Source organism: Lynx canadensis, chromosome C2, assembly GCF_007474595.2.
Source record: "Lynx canadensis isolate LIC74 chromosome C2, mLynCan4.pri.v2, whole genome shotgun sequence".
NCBI classification, from domain to species: domain Eukaryota; kingdom Metazoa; phylum Chordata; class Mammalia; order Carnivora; family Felidae; genus Lynx; species Lynx canadensis.
Window position 1 is genome coordinate 151,764,128 of NC_044311.2, and position 14,487 is coordinate 151,778,614.

General features: G+C 52.4%; 1 long non-coding RNA gene across 2 annotated transcripts; it reads left to right on the forward strand.

Annotated features, from left to right (window-relative positions):
- Window positions 1-8,097: 8,097 nt before the first annotated feature.
- LOC115523856 lies at window positions 8,098-13,882 on the forward strand. 2 transcript variants are annotated; one of them, XR_003971862.2, is made up of 4 exons: window positions 8,098-9,360; window positions 10,076-10,388; window positions 11,353-11,443; window positions 11,988-13,882. It is a non-coding gene; the product is annotated as an uncharacterized LOC115523856 (long non-coding RNA). The 2 variants fall into 2 exon arrangements; XR_003971861.2 differs by lacking the exon at window positions 11,353-11,443 and having other exon boundaries at window positions 8,100-9,360.
- Window positions 13,883-14,487: the final 605 nt, after the last annotated feature.

Genomic DNA, 14,487 nt, shown 5'->3' on the forward strand with positions numbered 1-14,487 from the left:
AGGCGATCTGTCTACACCAGCAGAGCTGTAGCCGAGGAGGAGGGAATCTAGACCGGGCAGTGGATAAGGGGGGACAACACGTGTCAGTTCAATGATAGCCATTATCAGCCTCTCCCTCTGCTCACTGGTGTCTTCCTCACTTCCTTAGATGTAGATTTCCTCCAGAACACTCTCCAGTCAGCTTCTCCATCCAGCTCTCTGAGCGGTTCCAAAGTACGTATGCTAACATGGTACGCTTTCCTAAGATTTATCTGAGAGCGAATCTTCATTTGAAGAGTCTTTCCCCCTGTAAAAATTAGTGTCCCTCACCCACTTCACATATTACTGTGGCTCATTGCCCTCAGCTGAAATACAGCTATGGCATCATAGAAAAGGAATATTTCAATGATTAAACGAACACCATTGAGCCATAGGGCTTCCTGTCTTTCCCTGTCTGATATTTCTGTTAATGGTGAAGTGTGTATTAGAAATGGCATATTTTGACTTATATTGTGATATTCTGAATACAGAACAGCCAAAGCAGTTCGGGTCATCGTCACTTGTTCTTAGATGTAAGCAGAACACTTTGTGGAATGAGCAAATTCTTCAAGCTACATTACATAAAATGTGCAGAGAAAATTTTTATGAGATTCCTGTTACAGTTGGTGGGCTTTCTTTAATAAAATAGTTAAAACTTATTAAGCCACATAACATGTATTCTAATCATAATCAATCATCATCTTACTTCACCTTATAGAATATTGTGCATTTGTCTTATTTATTGCCAAGAACTAGACTTGCTGAAACTTGTGATGAAAACCATTTAGGTGCTAACTTACAAATACACACCAGGGTGGACAGATTTTTCATCCTTCCTTTAAGGTGTATGTGAACATTGTGAAGTGTAGCTACAAATAGGAAAAAATAATGCCATTCATACCTGCCATGTTTTCAAGCGATTGGTAAAGAAGAAAGAAAGAAAGAAAGAAAGAAAGAAAGAAAGAAAGAAGAAAGAAAGAAAAAAGAAAGAAAGAAGAAAGAAAGAAAGAAAGAAAGAGAAAGAAAGCAAGCTAAACCACATAATAGATATCCCTCCACATGGGGTGGGGAAGAAATGTCACCTCCCCCACAACATGACAGTCATACATTCTAGATTTTCGGAGTAATCCCAAATTCTACTCTTTTGATCTATTATCCTTAGAAGCCCGTGTAGTGCAGTGAGATAACTTGTCCTCTTTGGGAAAAGGGTATGGAACACATAGTCCTTATAGTAGCCACGCACCTTCTCTTCCAGCCTACAGAGCCTTGAAGCACAGAGGTTGTTGCGTCCTTGGCTCCCCGGCCAGGTGTTCCTGGCTGGCCTTTCCCCAGCAGTTCCCAGCAGACCTGGTTCCTGGAAGTCATGCCTGTGTTTCGCTTCCAGGCCTATCTTTGCCCAGAGTTTCAAATTCCCCACCACAAACCTCTGTTCTTTCTCCCCAAGGACCCTCATCAGTTTTTGGAAAGGAGGGTTTCCCTTGCCCACTCCCGGTGCTTTAAGTCACAGCCAGCATCTTTGCCAGGGGGCCACCGGCCCACCCTGCTAACTAACCAACAACTCTGTTTTTGCTTCTGAGGAAAAGTGCCTCCCTCATGTGATCGTCAGAACCCAGCCAGAGGACGCATGAGGGCAGAGCCTGGACCAAGGGCCAAAGGCAACAAGCCCAAGCTGAGAACCGAGACATGAAGTCATCAACAGTCACTGCTGCTCCAAACACACCCTACGGTAGAGCCCGAGGTGACCATGGAGTGGCCAAGAGTCCCCATTCCCTTGATATAGCAAGGTCAAGAGTCCCAGCCTTGGAGAGGTCAATAGGCTTAGATGGCCACATCTGGTGTTCAGTCTTGACCCTTGCATCTTGACCCTTGACGTTGTACAAGTATTAAGCGTGACAGGTCTTACGCTCGGATCTCCCATGTTCTCCACCAAAAGGTTTCAAGCTTGGTAGCTTTCAGAAAAGTGCACCCCATCGTTTGTGGCATCCGTGTCTTCAATTAACTGCTATCTGCGGAATGATGCGTTAGCTCGGTGAGGGCAGGGACGTCCCTCTCCTTCATGATCTTATCCCCAATGCCTAGGTCACAGCTGCCCTGGCAGAAATCTTCAGCTCCTTATTACCAGGGTTGTGTCTCCCAATCTGCTACTCACTGACCACCTCACTCTTTCTTACCCACCTGTACGACACGGGTTGGATCTCTTTCATTACCTTACTTCCCCAGTTGACCTCCAGATGCCATCAGGAGTATATGGACAGGTTCAGCCCGGGAGTCCCTGAGCTGGTAGGGAGGGAACAGTTCCTCTGCAACCACCTTCTCAAACTCTTTTTCATTTTGCCGCCTCAAACTCCGTCCCTTCCCCCGGATGATCAGAAAATAGAAACAGACTTTACGTTTAAAAGGGTCTCTGTTGGGGCGCCTGGGTGGCGCAGTCGGTTGGGCGTCCGACTTCAGCCAGGTCACGATCTCGCGGTCCGGGAGTTCGAGCCCCGCGTCGGGCTCTGGGCTGATGGCTCAGAGCCTGGAGCCTGTTTCCGATTCTGTGTCTCCCTCTCTCTCTGCCCCTCCCCCGTTCATGCTCTGTCTCTCTCTGTCCCAAAAATAAATAAACGTTGAAAAAAAAAAATTTAAAAAAAAAAATAAAATAAAAGGGTCTCTGTGAAGCACCAGGCCACCTGCTGAGATATTACATTCTCATCAAGATATTTAGAATCGCATTTATAACCCCAGAGTATTGGCCTTGCATTTCCTTGAGAGATGCTGACCTCATAAATGTCCCCAGAGCATGATAGTGACTAGCGTTCAGAAGGTCTTTCAAGAATGATGGGGATTGTATGAGGAGGAAAGAATCAGCCCCTTTAATCTGACAGTCTTGGTCACTCAGACTGTGAAACAATCCTTCTGCTCAGTCTTTCCCTCTTCTGAATAATCAAATAGTCTCTTCCACAGCCTCGGTGAATTCAAATGCAGCACATTTACCCAGCGAAAGAGGCCACGGATGACTTGGATGAGAACTGCCCTTTCCCACCCACGAATAACGGCCCCACAGCCAGCGTAAGCTCTGGTGAGCACCGCGCCTGCCCCAGCGAGCCCAGAACAATTACTCCTGCTGACACCCTCCATCACTCTCTCTCCCCGGGACACTTCCTCTGTTATCAAGTAGAGCAAAGCCAGGAAAAAGTAAGTGAATCAAGTGTTTGCTTGGCTGTCGAGTGTCGATAAAATGTTGGCTTTTGTGTGGTTCTGGGCCGGGCGTGCACTCCGTGAGCCAGCCACCCCCGGGGGACAAAGAGAGCCAAGGAGCAGGTGACAATCCTTAAACGGTGCCCAGTTCCGGGTTTTTAGCCCAGCGCCTGTTCACTTACCCCAGAAGGTCGACTCACAAGGGACTGTGTTTATGCTGAGTCTGTCCCGGGGTCACTTTGGCTGAGTGTGTCCACTGGTGCAGGTCCCACAGCAAGAAACTGAGCCCTAATGCCAAGAGAGATTAGAAGCCCGCTGGCAGGAAAGAACAGAGAGAGTGAAAAAGAGCAGTCCCAAGACATCTTTTGCAGACTGGGAGTGCACTCTGCTGAGACTGGAGCCTGACTTTCCAGAGAGGCAAAAAAAAAAAAAAAAAAAAAGATCGTGATTCCTAGTATTACTAAAATTATCGTGATTATTATAATATTCATATATTAATAAACATCCACTGAGCTGTTTGCTCACATCTGCTGGTGTCTACACTTTTGGCTCCCTTGGGGCGCACTGGAGCAAATGTGACAAAAACTGGACTCTCTTTTTTTTTTAATGCTTATTTATTTTTGAGAGAAAGAGAGGAGCAGAGAGAGAGAGAGGGAGACTGGATTGGAAGCAGGCTCTGTGCTGACCGCAGACAGCCCAACGTGGGGCTCGAACTCAGGAACCACGAGATCATGACCTGAGCCGAAGTCGGACGCCCCAAACCTGGGCTCTTCTGACTCCAAAAGAAAGCAAATTATCACAAGTTTAAAGCCTGAGTAATCTAACGGGCCAATAAAAGGAATCTAGATATTTTTCACAAAAAGTAAACCATCACACAAAAGGGGATTCTCCCTGTGACCGACGCCTTCTCCCTAAAAACCGGAAGAGCGAAAAGCTCTGCGTGTTGAGAGACCCGTGCTCTCCTCCTGGTTCTGCCGGGAGTTGGTGCCGTGGCCTTGAGCATGGTACCGACGTCCGTATGTCCTCTCGGGCTCGAGAAGGAATTGATACCTGCTGTGCCTGCCTCGATATGAGAAATCAAGCACACGTGGAAACCCTTGAGAAGGACAAAGGGCCAAACAGAAGCAAGGTCCCAGGGGCATTGGTCCTACCACAGCCGGGCCTCGCGCGAGGATATGCGTTATGTAATTATTCGGCTTTGTGGGAATTATCTTCAAAAGAAAAGGAACTGTGGGCTGGAATATAAAGCCTCTGATGGAAAAGGGCAGGTAGGTTACTTTTGCTCTGGTTCCTTCTTTGGTTTTAATCCCTTAGGCCGTGTAATCACTCTAGTGTCAGTTATCGCAGATCAAAAATCCGACGCGCTCAGACGCACGGCCGCCCCAGGATCATAGGCACGTATCATTAGAGACTCATCCAGGAAAAGTCCTCCCAGACTGATGAGTGACTAGAAAACATGGAAAGAGTAGAAGAAAGGGCAAAAACCATAGATGAGGCAGAAAAAGCAGGAGATGGGGACTAGCTGAGTAGACGTGATGATGCCCTGCCCAGACTCCCCTTCAGGGGAGGACGTATCGCTCCCAGCTGCCAGGATGGCCATCAGCCCTCCTTGGATGGCCTCAGTCACGGGGGGATGGCCCACAACCAATGATGGGTGGAAGAGGGAGTATAAAGGCCCAGCATTTGGCCATTTTAGCTCCCGAGTTCTCCGCAGAGTCAGCCGAGGCTGCCTGTCCCGCACCGCAGCTCAGCTTCTCCCTCAGCCCACCCATGCTGTCCCACCCGTCCCTCCCACTGGGGGTGTCCATCCCAAGGGCACCTTTTCATCAACACCTACCCTAAACTCCAGGTCAGAGTGTTCTCCCAGACAACTCAAATTGTGACAACTAGGAAATAGAACGGATGGGCTTCTCCAAGACAAAGAAGCGAATGACAAGGGCAAGGGGCAGACCTCCTTCCTTTGTGCCATCATCACCTGTCCCTGTCTGGGTCTCTGCGGCAGCCAGTTGCTGGAGCGCAGCTAGGTTCCTCGGGCAGCTGCCTCACCCTAGCTCCGTCACTCACTAGCTGTACGATCTTGGATAGATCAACCTCCTGGGGCCTCTGTCTACCCATTGGCAAGCAGGGAGACTCCCCACCTCCCAGTTGAGTCATGGTGTGAGGGTCTGGTAGAGTAATGATGTGAATGAGCACAGGGAACCGTAACACTCCACCTGCTGGTGGCCATTTCTCTCTCCCCCAAGAAAAGATTGAGAAGTCAGTAGGAGCTTGAATACAATAGCCTGAAAGGATGAGTTTCTACTCTGCCCTTCAATTCCCACCCTGCAAGCTGATCGTAGAGAAGAGTGGATGTCTAGAAGTGATGGGGGGCATGATTTTCTCATTAAACTCTCACAGTAGGGTAATCTTGAGTCCCTGCTACCTGTCGCGCATTAGGCCAGTCTCTCGTGCTGTTCACATGGGGGGCGTAACATTACCGAAAATCCCTCACACAAATAAAAGCCTCCCACATGGAAAGGAGCCAAGTAAGAGGAGTCACAGAAGGTCTCCACTAAGAAGTAGCATTTGAACTGAGAAACAAATGATGGGTAGGAGTTACGTTGACAAGGAAGGGAGGGAAGGTGGTTCCTAGTCTGATTAAATGCGAGTGCAAAGGAGTCCCCGTGGCAAGGGGGCCAGTGAGCACGAGGTCTGGAAGCCTGGGGGTGAGGCCGTGGAGGCAGGGGAGTGAGTGGTGGGGCCGGGCTGTAGAGGTGAGCGAGAACCACACGGGGCAATTCCTGGCGGGTGAGTTAAAGACCATCATCTTTATCCTAAAGCGCGATGACGAGCCATACGATCGATTTACGTGGAGCATTCAAACGAGTGTTCTGGCCGCACAGGGAAGGACAGATGAGAGGAGGCCAGAGCGGGTAATAGTGACGACAGCCGGCACGGAGTGATTTAGTACGTGTCTGGCGTACTCACCAGTGTTTAATTGGAGTGCAGGCACCCGACGAAGCAGGTACTGTTTTGATCCTTATTTTCACTACGAAGAAACTAAACCACGGACAGAACACACAGCTAGTGTTCCAACCGGGCTATCTGGCTGCGAAGTCACATACTTAACGACTACCCAACACGATCTTACGGGTAGACCAGATGGACGGCTATTTCGGTAATCTAAGCGGGGTGGTATCGGTGGAGCTGGGGAGGAGCAGATGTATTTCGAAGATATGTAGGGCATTAAAAGAACACACAGACACAGGGGATTAAGAGTACACTTGTGAGAAGCACTGAACGGTGCACAGAGCTGCCCAATCGTTATATCCACCTGCAATGCACATAACACCGTGTGTTATTTATAATTCAATCATTTTGTTTTTAAAGGAAAGACGAGAATTCAGTTACAGATGGGTCACAGAGATGTCGGGGAGAGCGTCTCAGGGATAAAGCTGGGGTGGAAGTGGGGGGTGCCGCTCTCCGAGATGTGGATCATGGGCAGAAAACCAGGGTGGTGGTGTTTGGGGGTTGGGGCGGGAGGCAGGGAACAGCATGAGTCCTTTGGACCTGCGGGGCGCTGAGGTGCCTTAGGGACATCTCCGGTATTGAATCCTCAAAGGACACATGGTTCTATCCTCTCACAAGATTCCAGCCCTTTCTGCTTGGTTACGATCCACCTGATCCGGCACGCTCATTTGTTAATATAATGTAGTTAGTGTGCACACAGGGGAAGAGGCCACTATCCCCGCTCAAGTTTCTTTCTGGGGGCAAGAGGACTCCCCATCAGCCCTGGATATCAGCACTACATCAGCCCATCAAGCGTGAAAGTCCCTACTGTGCAGCAAGGGGACCACGGAGCGTGGCGGATGGTGAAGAGCATGGATTTTGAGTCAGATTCTGTGTTACCTCAGGCTGCCACAACAAATACCACAGGCAGGGTGGCTGAAACCTCAGACGTTTATGTTCTTCTCGTTCTGAAGGCTGGAGGCCCAAGATCGAGGTGCCTCCACAGTTCATTTCTGGTGAGGACTCCCCTTCTGGCTTGTGGATGGCCACCTTCTCAACATGTCCTCACACGGACCCCTCTCCGTGTGTGCTGTGAAGAGAGAAAGACCTCCGGTGTCTCTTCCTCTTGTTAAAAGGATACCAGTCTAATTGGATTAGGTCCTCACCCTATGACTTCCTTTAACCTTAATTACCTCCTTAAGGCGCTCCCTGCATGTAGTCACGCTGGAATTAGGGCTTCGACATACAAATCTGGGGGGTGGACACAGTTCAGTCCATAACAGATTCTAAGCCCTATCATTTATCGATTGCGAAACTACATCCTTACGCAATTTACGAATCTCTCTAAATCTGAGTGTTTCCCTCTGTAAATATAGTCACCGATAGGGTGCGATAATACACACACAATGCCTGCCACGCAGTGATCCAGCGTCGGTAGCCACTATTTTCTCCAGGGGACGTATTGGTAGGTTATCACTCTCGGACTGTTGTGCATTTCAGAGCTCGGGTCGCTGGACCCACAGCAATCCCCACCAACTGCCTCCTGCCCTTATCCTGTTATCCCCGTCGCCTGGCTTAACAAAAACAGTGGCCATGAGCTGTGACCACAGTTCCGAGATGGCTTCCCAGACAGGACTGCTCCTCCTCCCAAAGATGGTTTGTCCCTGTGCAGCCACGACAATGTTTGGCGTTCAGGTCCTCACGTGAAGATGAAGCCCCACCCATGAAGGTTGCTCCGTGACAGTAAGTGTTTAGGGGGAAGGGGAAGCGTTTACTTGAACAGCGTCGCAGAAACCGAACGGTAATTTCCTCATGTGACGAGTAGGCGGGGCGACCCCCTTTGGAGGGACTACTTCTTTCCTCAGAGCTGGTTCCCAGGGGAACAGGGCCACACCTTCTGTGACCCGCGGAGGAGGAGTCTTTTCTTGAGAGAGACGCAGCAGGGCTAGCTTGCTGCCATTAGGAATTTTCTTTGCGGAGGCTTCCAGGATGCAACTCGTCTCAGAAGGCGGTGGGTCCCCTGTGCTGTGGCCTCTCGTGGGGGGTGATCAGGAGTCACACATTTTCCTGCTGCCCAGGACACTGGAGATCTGTCACTCCAATGGTAGGACAGGAAACGTGAGACGGCTGAGTCCCTTAGACCCTGGTTTCATAGTCTACTGGTTTGAATGAAAGACGGATTCCTAGATACCCCAGATCCTGGGAGAGAAGATGTCCCTGCTTAGGAATCTCTGGGGAGCACAACCACGGCTGATTTGGGGACAGGATTTCATAGGGGAGGGGCTAGGAGCAGGGCCCACCCCTTCCCTGCAGTCCACGGCACCAGCAACCCACAGGGAAGCACGCCGTGTCCGCTAAGATGCTTAAAGATTCTATCACTGTTTGCGTTAGAAATAAGCAGCTAAGTTTCCCGGCAATTGTCGCCATCTGCACCCACGAGGGAGGAAAAACTCATGTGAGCACAGTTTCTAAAAAAACAGTAGTATTCTTAAGAGAAAAGAGGACAAAAAAGGCTTAACTTATAATTTGTGTCTACTAGAAGAAAAAGGAAGAAAAAAAAAACACATACACCTGACCCCTCGCCACCCTTTCTCAGGATGGGAGGTTCACGTCCGGAACCTCACACGCTGGGGCTTCGTAAGGCACCCCTGCATCCCCGTTTCCTGGAATCCACTGAAAGAAAATGGCAAACCGGCCAAGATATTTGCCTGAGGTTTGCTAAGAAAACATATTCTCCGTTTGAGTTGCTTTCTGAGGGGAGGGTCGGAGATGTGGTTTAAGTAAGAAAATCGCTCGTGGACAGTTATGGAAATAATGACTCTCTTCACTGCCCCGCATGTCTGGCTACAGTTACAGGAAGCAAAGTGGAACAGTGTTTTCAAATTACCTGGGGGGCGCGGGCAGGGAGAGCAAGCCAGTGAGCAGGCCAGAGCCGAGGAAACATCATTCTGTGTCAGTTATCAGGATAATTCCACAGCCGAAGCATGCTGTGGTTAGTTACTCTTAAGTGGGAGGTGGGAAGGTTCTGGAGACTGGCCAGACTTCGAGATGAAATAAGAGAATCTATTTCGTCTGATTTGTTGCCCACACTCCCTAGAGAAGAACGTAGCTCGGGTCTCTGACGTCTACCCACCATGAACCCCCAAGGACTTATCGTCATGCTCTTTTAATAAGGTCAGTCTATTACATGTCAACCAAGCTGTCTGACGTGAAGATGCTTCTAGGCAGTTACCGCGCATAGTATTAAGGCACGGACGGTTTCCTTAGCTCTGAATCAACCCGTTAAGGAATAACAACGCCTTGAAAATGCAGGCAATTTTAGTTGTTCGACCATCACCCTTAGTGTTTTCTTTCCGACGTGTCTTTGTGGTTCCCGTGTGGTGTCCTGGGTCTGTTACGCTCTATTTGGAGGATAAACTAAGGGCATCTTACATGCGCTTTTATATTCTGGGTTAAAAACTCAAAAATTTTACCTATATTCACTAATCAGGGTCCTAAGACCCTGGAGATCATGAAGCTCCAATAGTCAAGACGGGTCATTCAATACATAAGCCTTGGTCAATAATGCATCCAGGGGCGCCAGGGTGGCTCAGTCGGTTGAGCGACCGACTCTGGCTCAGGTCACGATCTCCCGGTCCGTGAGTTCGAGCCCCACGTCGGGCTCTGTGCTGACAGCTCGGAGCCTGGAGCCCGCTTGGGATTCTGTGCCTCTCTCGCTCTCTGCCCCTCCCCCACTCACGCTCTGTCTCTCTCTCTCTCTCTCTCTCTCAAAAATTAAAAAAAAACCTTAAAAGAATTAAAAAAGAAAAAGACCGTCAGACTCTTTCAGCACAAGCTTGGCCCTCTAAAAAAACTAAATAATGCATTCATTCTGCCAACCTATCGACAGGCACTTCCTAGCTGCAGGATGCCGCGTGCTGGGCGAGGCTTTGGGCCTGGCAAGGTGAATCAGATCCCCTGAATACAAAGAGCTTTCCAGCCACAGAGCAGTGTCCACGGGAAGTCAGAGGAGGGGGCCTCTTGCGGAAATCCCCAGAGAGGGGGAATACTGATGTTGGTCCCGGAAGGATGAGGAAGACCTTGGCAGGGAAGGTGTTCAGGGCAGGAAAGCTCTCGGTAGATGATTTTCCAAGGATGAGCAAGTCAGGAAAACGGCGCGGCTGAAAGCAGACTTGCCTGGAAGGGGCAGAATGGAGCGGCAGGTGAGTGGCTGGCAAAATACAGCAGGTCTCCCTAAGACAGGAAGTTGGGCCTTTTTGCAGTAGCTGGGCACCACGAAAAACATGTGTGAGGGGGGGCAGAGAAACTAGTGGGCATGTTCAGGGCAAAGGAGGGAGGGGTGGCTACGATGAACGTGTTTTAGACCCAGGATCCAAACGTCTGAACTTAGTCCCGGCCTGCACTTGGGGGCTGTGGACCAAGATTTAATTTATCTGGCCTCGGTTCCTCTAGAGTGGGGGAGGGGGAGGGGGGAGGGGCAGAGGCTGGGCGCCCCGACTACCCTGCACAGCAGCCCCTCCTGCAGGCTTGCTGAGACACTGCAGGAGCGACCGCTTGACCAGCTTGGAAAGAGAAACTTGTACAGCTGGACGTGACCTTGGTGATGGTGGCTCTTAAATGAGAGTGTAGGTCAGAATCACCCGGGCTGCGTGTCAACAGATGGGTCAGCTCCAGGGTCACCCGCCCCTGGAGATTCAGGCACACTCAGGGCTACCTTTGTCCCTGCACAACACTCCATGGGATGCTAATTTCCCAGTTTTGTCCAACCCTCTCAGATCCGGGAGTCAGAAGCCTGTCAGGGCTGAGTTGGTGCCCAGCCGAAAAGGGACACCTCTCACCTCCTCCCCCTCCCCCCGTCTAATGAGGGGACTCCCAACAAGACGGCTGTCCGTTTTCTTCTCTCCCTTTCCACTCGCCTCAGCCCGTCTCCCAGAGCCTGTAAGAGGGTGTTGAGTTCAAAAGATCCCCAGACCCAAGATGCAAAGCTGCAGCTCCCAGAGTAGCTGGTCTGAGGGGCCCAGGGCCCAGCTGTCCTGGTCAGCTGGCCGGGCCTCATGGCAGTCGTCAGCAGCCCCTGCTGGGCCGTCACCACAGCCAGACCCCAAGACCACTAGGTCAGGCACATCACTTGATCCTTGACGCCCCCTCATGCCTTTCTGTCCAAAGCATCACACGGCAGCAGCATCTGGAAGCTTGCCGGAAATGCAGAATCGCGGGCTCACCCCAGACGCTAGCGAGGACCGGAAGTGATTTACCTGTGAGCCCATTAACATTGGAGAAGCTGTGGCGGGGGGGGGGGATTGGGGGGCTCAGTCGTTAAGCGTCAGACTCGTGATCTTGGCTCAGGTCACGATCTCACGGGGCCTGAGATCGAGCCCCGGGTCTGCCTCTGTGCTGACAGCGTGGAGCCCGCTTGGGATTCTCTGTCTCCCCCTCTCTCTGCCCCCCTGCCCACCACCAAAATAAATAAATATTAAAAAAAATTTCTTTTCTGAGAAGCTCTGGTCTCTGCCTCCTGGGCTGGCTCTGAGTGGTCCTCTCCCACCCCACGCTCAGAGTAAAGTAGGAAGGGAAGGGAGGGGAGGGGGGAGGGGGGAGGGCAGAGGCAAGAGGAGGAAAGAAGAAGAAAGGGAGGGAGGAAGTTGGTTGGTCGGTTGGGAGGGATGACTGGAAGCAGGGGGGGAGAGGGGGAGGGGGATGAGAGAGGGGGAAGGGGGAGAGGGAGAGAGGGGGAGAATTTTGACGCCTGGCTTACCTGCAGTCACGTGACACACGGTCTCCTCCTTCCCCTTTCCCCCCAGATCAGCTTTGATGACGTAAACTAGGACCAGAGCCTGGGGAATGTAAGAAGCTTGACACCGAAGGCCTCCTCCGTTCGCCTCCCACGTCCAAAAAAAGGCGGCCTCGTCCGTTCCTGTAAGAGCTGGGAGCTCAGCCGATCACGCGCGGTTGGCGGTCACACCGCGGTCTGGAGCCGGAACGCCATGCAACTAACAGAAACCCTCCCGTGCTCGGCTCGGCTTCCACGTTTCAGGGGAAAACAAGTACTGGGAACACAAATTCGCACCTGGGATTTATCCTTCCCTCTTTCTGTAACACTCAGAGCGCCGCCGGGGCTGGGGGCTGGGCACAGGCACCTTTGCCCTATGCTCGGTGCTCCGAGGGGGGTGGCGGTCGGTGGCGGCGGAAAGGGACTTGGCGGGGACGGCAGGGTCTCCAGGCGCCGGGCCGCGTCATCCTGGCTGCTGCCTACCTCTGGGCTTGATTTCTTGGCCCACGCACTGCGGATTAAAAACCTAGAGCCTCTTCAGTAGAGTCGTCGTTGCGAAGATTAGGACTTTGGGGGACTGCTCACCCGGCAGCCGCTCGACAGGACCGGGCGCCTTTCTGAACTCGTGCACGCAGTTGTCTTTGCACAAGGCCAAGGGCACCCCGGGCTGGCCCCAAGGCCTGAGACCTTGGCTCTGCTAGGAGGGCTTTGATGACGCCCCTCTCCGGGTCTAACACTGGCAGGCGCCGGGGGTGCTCCCCCCCCCCCCCGGGGGATCCCAGCAAAGGTTTTCCTGCTCTCAAGCCACCCCGGGAACCAACCGCGAACCTCAGCATTTCAGGGGGGCCTGGAGAGCCGCAGCCCTCAGCCTCTTCCCTTCTAGGAAACACAGCGCCACCTCTTGGACGAGAGCCGCACTGACTCGGCTGGGCTGTTGGCTGTGATTCCCTCACCTGAACCCTCTTCGCTATTTCCTTGTAAGGGCCTGGCGGACACGTTTATCCCCCTCTCTTCCACCCCAACCGCTCCTGCCTAGTTTCTCTGGGTCTTTGACCGGTACCTTCGAGGGAGTTTTCGTCCTCGTTTCTAATTTCATAGCTCAGTTCAAACCTGCAAAGGCTGATTCTCTAGGAGGATTATGTTCAGCCCCGTTAACACGAGGGGTTTCTCCTTCCTACACCTTAGCAGCGGCGGGCGGGGGGAGCAGAGCAGTCAACGTCCTGCCCTCTGCTGCCAGGCGGCCTGTGTCCCGATCCCTCTCCAGCCGTGTGACCTTGGGCAAGTTACTTAACCTCTCTGTGCCTCCGTTTCCTCATCCGGAAAACAAAGCCGCCGGCAGAAGCCAACGCCAACGCTTGTGGTGGCATTAGGTGCGTCAGTGCCTGTGAAGCACTTAGAAGAGGCCCGCGGCGGACGGAGAACTGAGTGTTTGCCACCAAGGGGTTTCAGGGGCCGCGTTCCCTCCTACAACGCTTACTAGGCGGGAATATGGTTTCGTGTGACCTGTCGGGTCACCCACCAGGCCAGTGTTGGTGCAGAGGGCGCTATGAAAGCAGTTAGGGCCACGCTCGGGAAGGCATATTGGTAACACACAGACACGGTGATTTGCAGCCTCAGTTTTAGAAGCGCCGCACCCACTGGGAGCCCCCCGGGGCCGTGACTGCCTCCCCCTCCCCCCATGTAGAGGGAGCACCTACCTGGCCCTCCAGACACAAGCGCTCGGCTTGTGTGTGCTTCCTTCTCCAGCTCCTTTAAGAAATGTTTAGTATAACAGGACATTTCAGGGCAACTGGCACTCAGAACGCTCTCTTCCTTTTGCTCCAGTAAGAACGCACATGCGTACGTTTTCCCCATGAGGGCCGAGCCGTTTTCGTGCACTGTATCAGAGAAGGAGATGAAATAATAAACGGGTCTTTCCCAACCCAACTCGGTGGGGTGAGTGGCTGGCAAGGGTGATGGGGAGTCTGGCTCTGAACCTCACGATGTTTTACGACGAAGGAATGTCTCCCTGTGGCGTCAACCACCACACGTGGACTTGTTCTCGAAACGGCAGCACATCTGACCGAGGGGCAGAGAGAGCAGAACTCCCCTTCACAGACTGTGCTGGGGCCGGGACACGTACTGCACCGCGCGTGCGACCGACTCGGGCGGTCACAACCGGGGATCACGCCTGTGTGCTCTGACCCTGGATCCACCAGGAAGGCACTTCTCTGCTGCTTCTCGGGAAACATGACCCTGACCGTGGCCCCCGGCACCTGACGCCTCCCTCTTGTGATGCGGGATCACACACAGCCCCCATGCGGGACGGATTCGAATGCACACACAGGGATCACGCCCGTGTCGGGGAAGTCACAGCCGGGGCAGAGTCTGCAGGAGGCTCCCAGTTTCCATGACTCTTGTGCCCAGACCCCGGGGGCCACCAGGGGGTCTGCTGGCCCAGAGCTCCCAGCGCTGGCTCTTCTCGGGGGACCCGCTCCAAATTCTGGAAAGGACGGTTCCGGGGCATCAGCCCACGACACACACAGACAGGT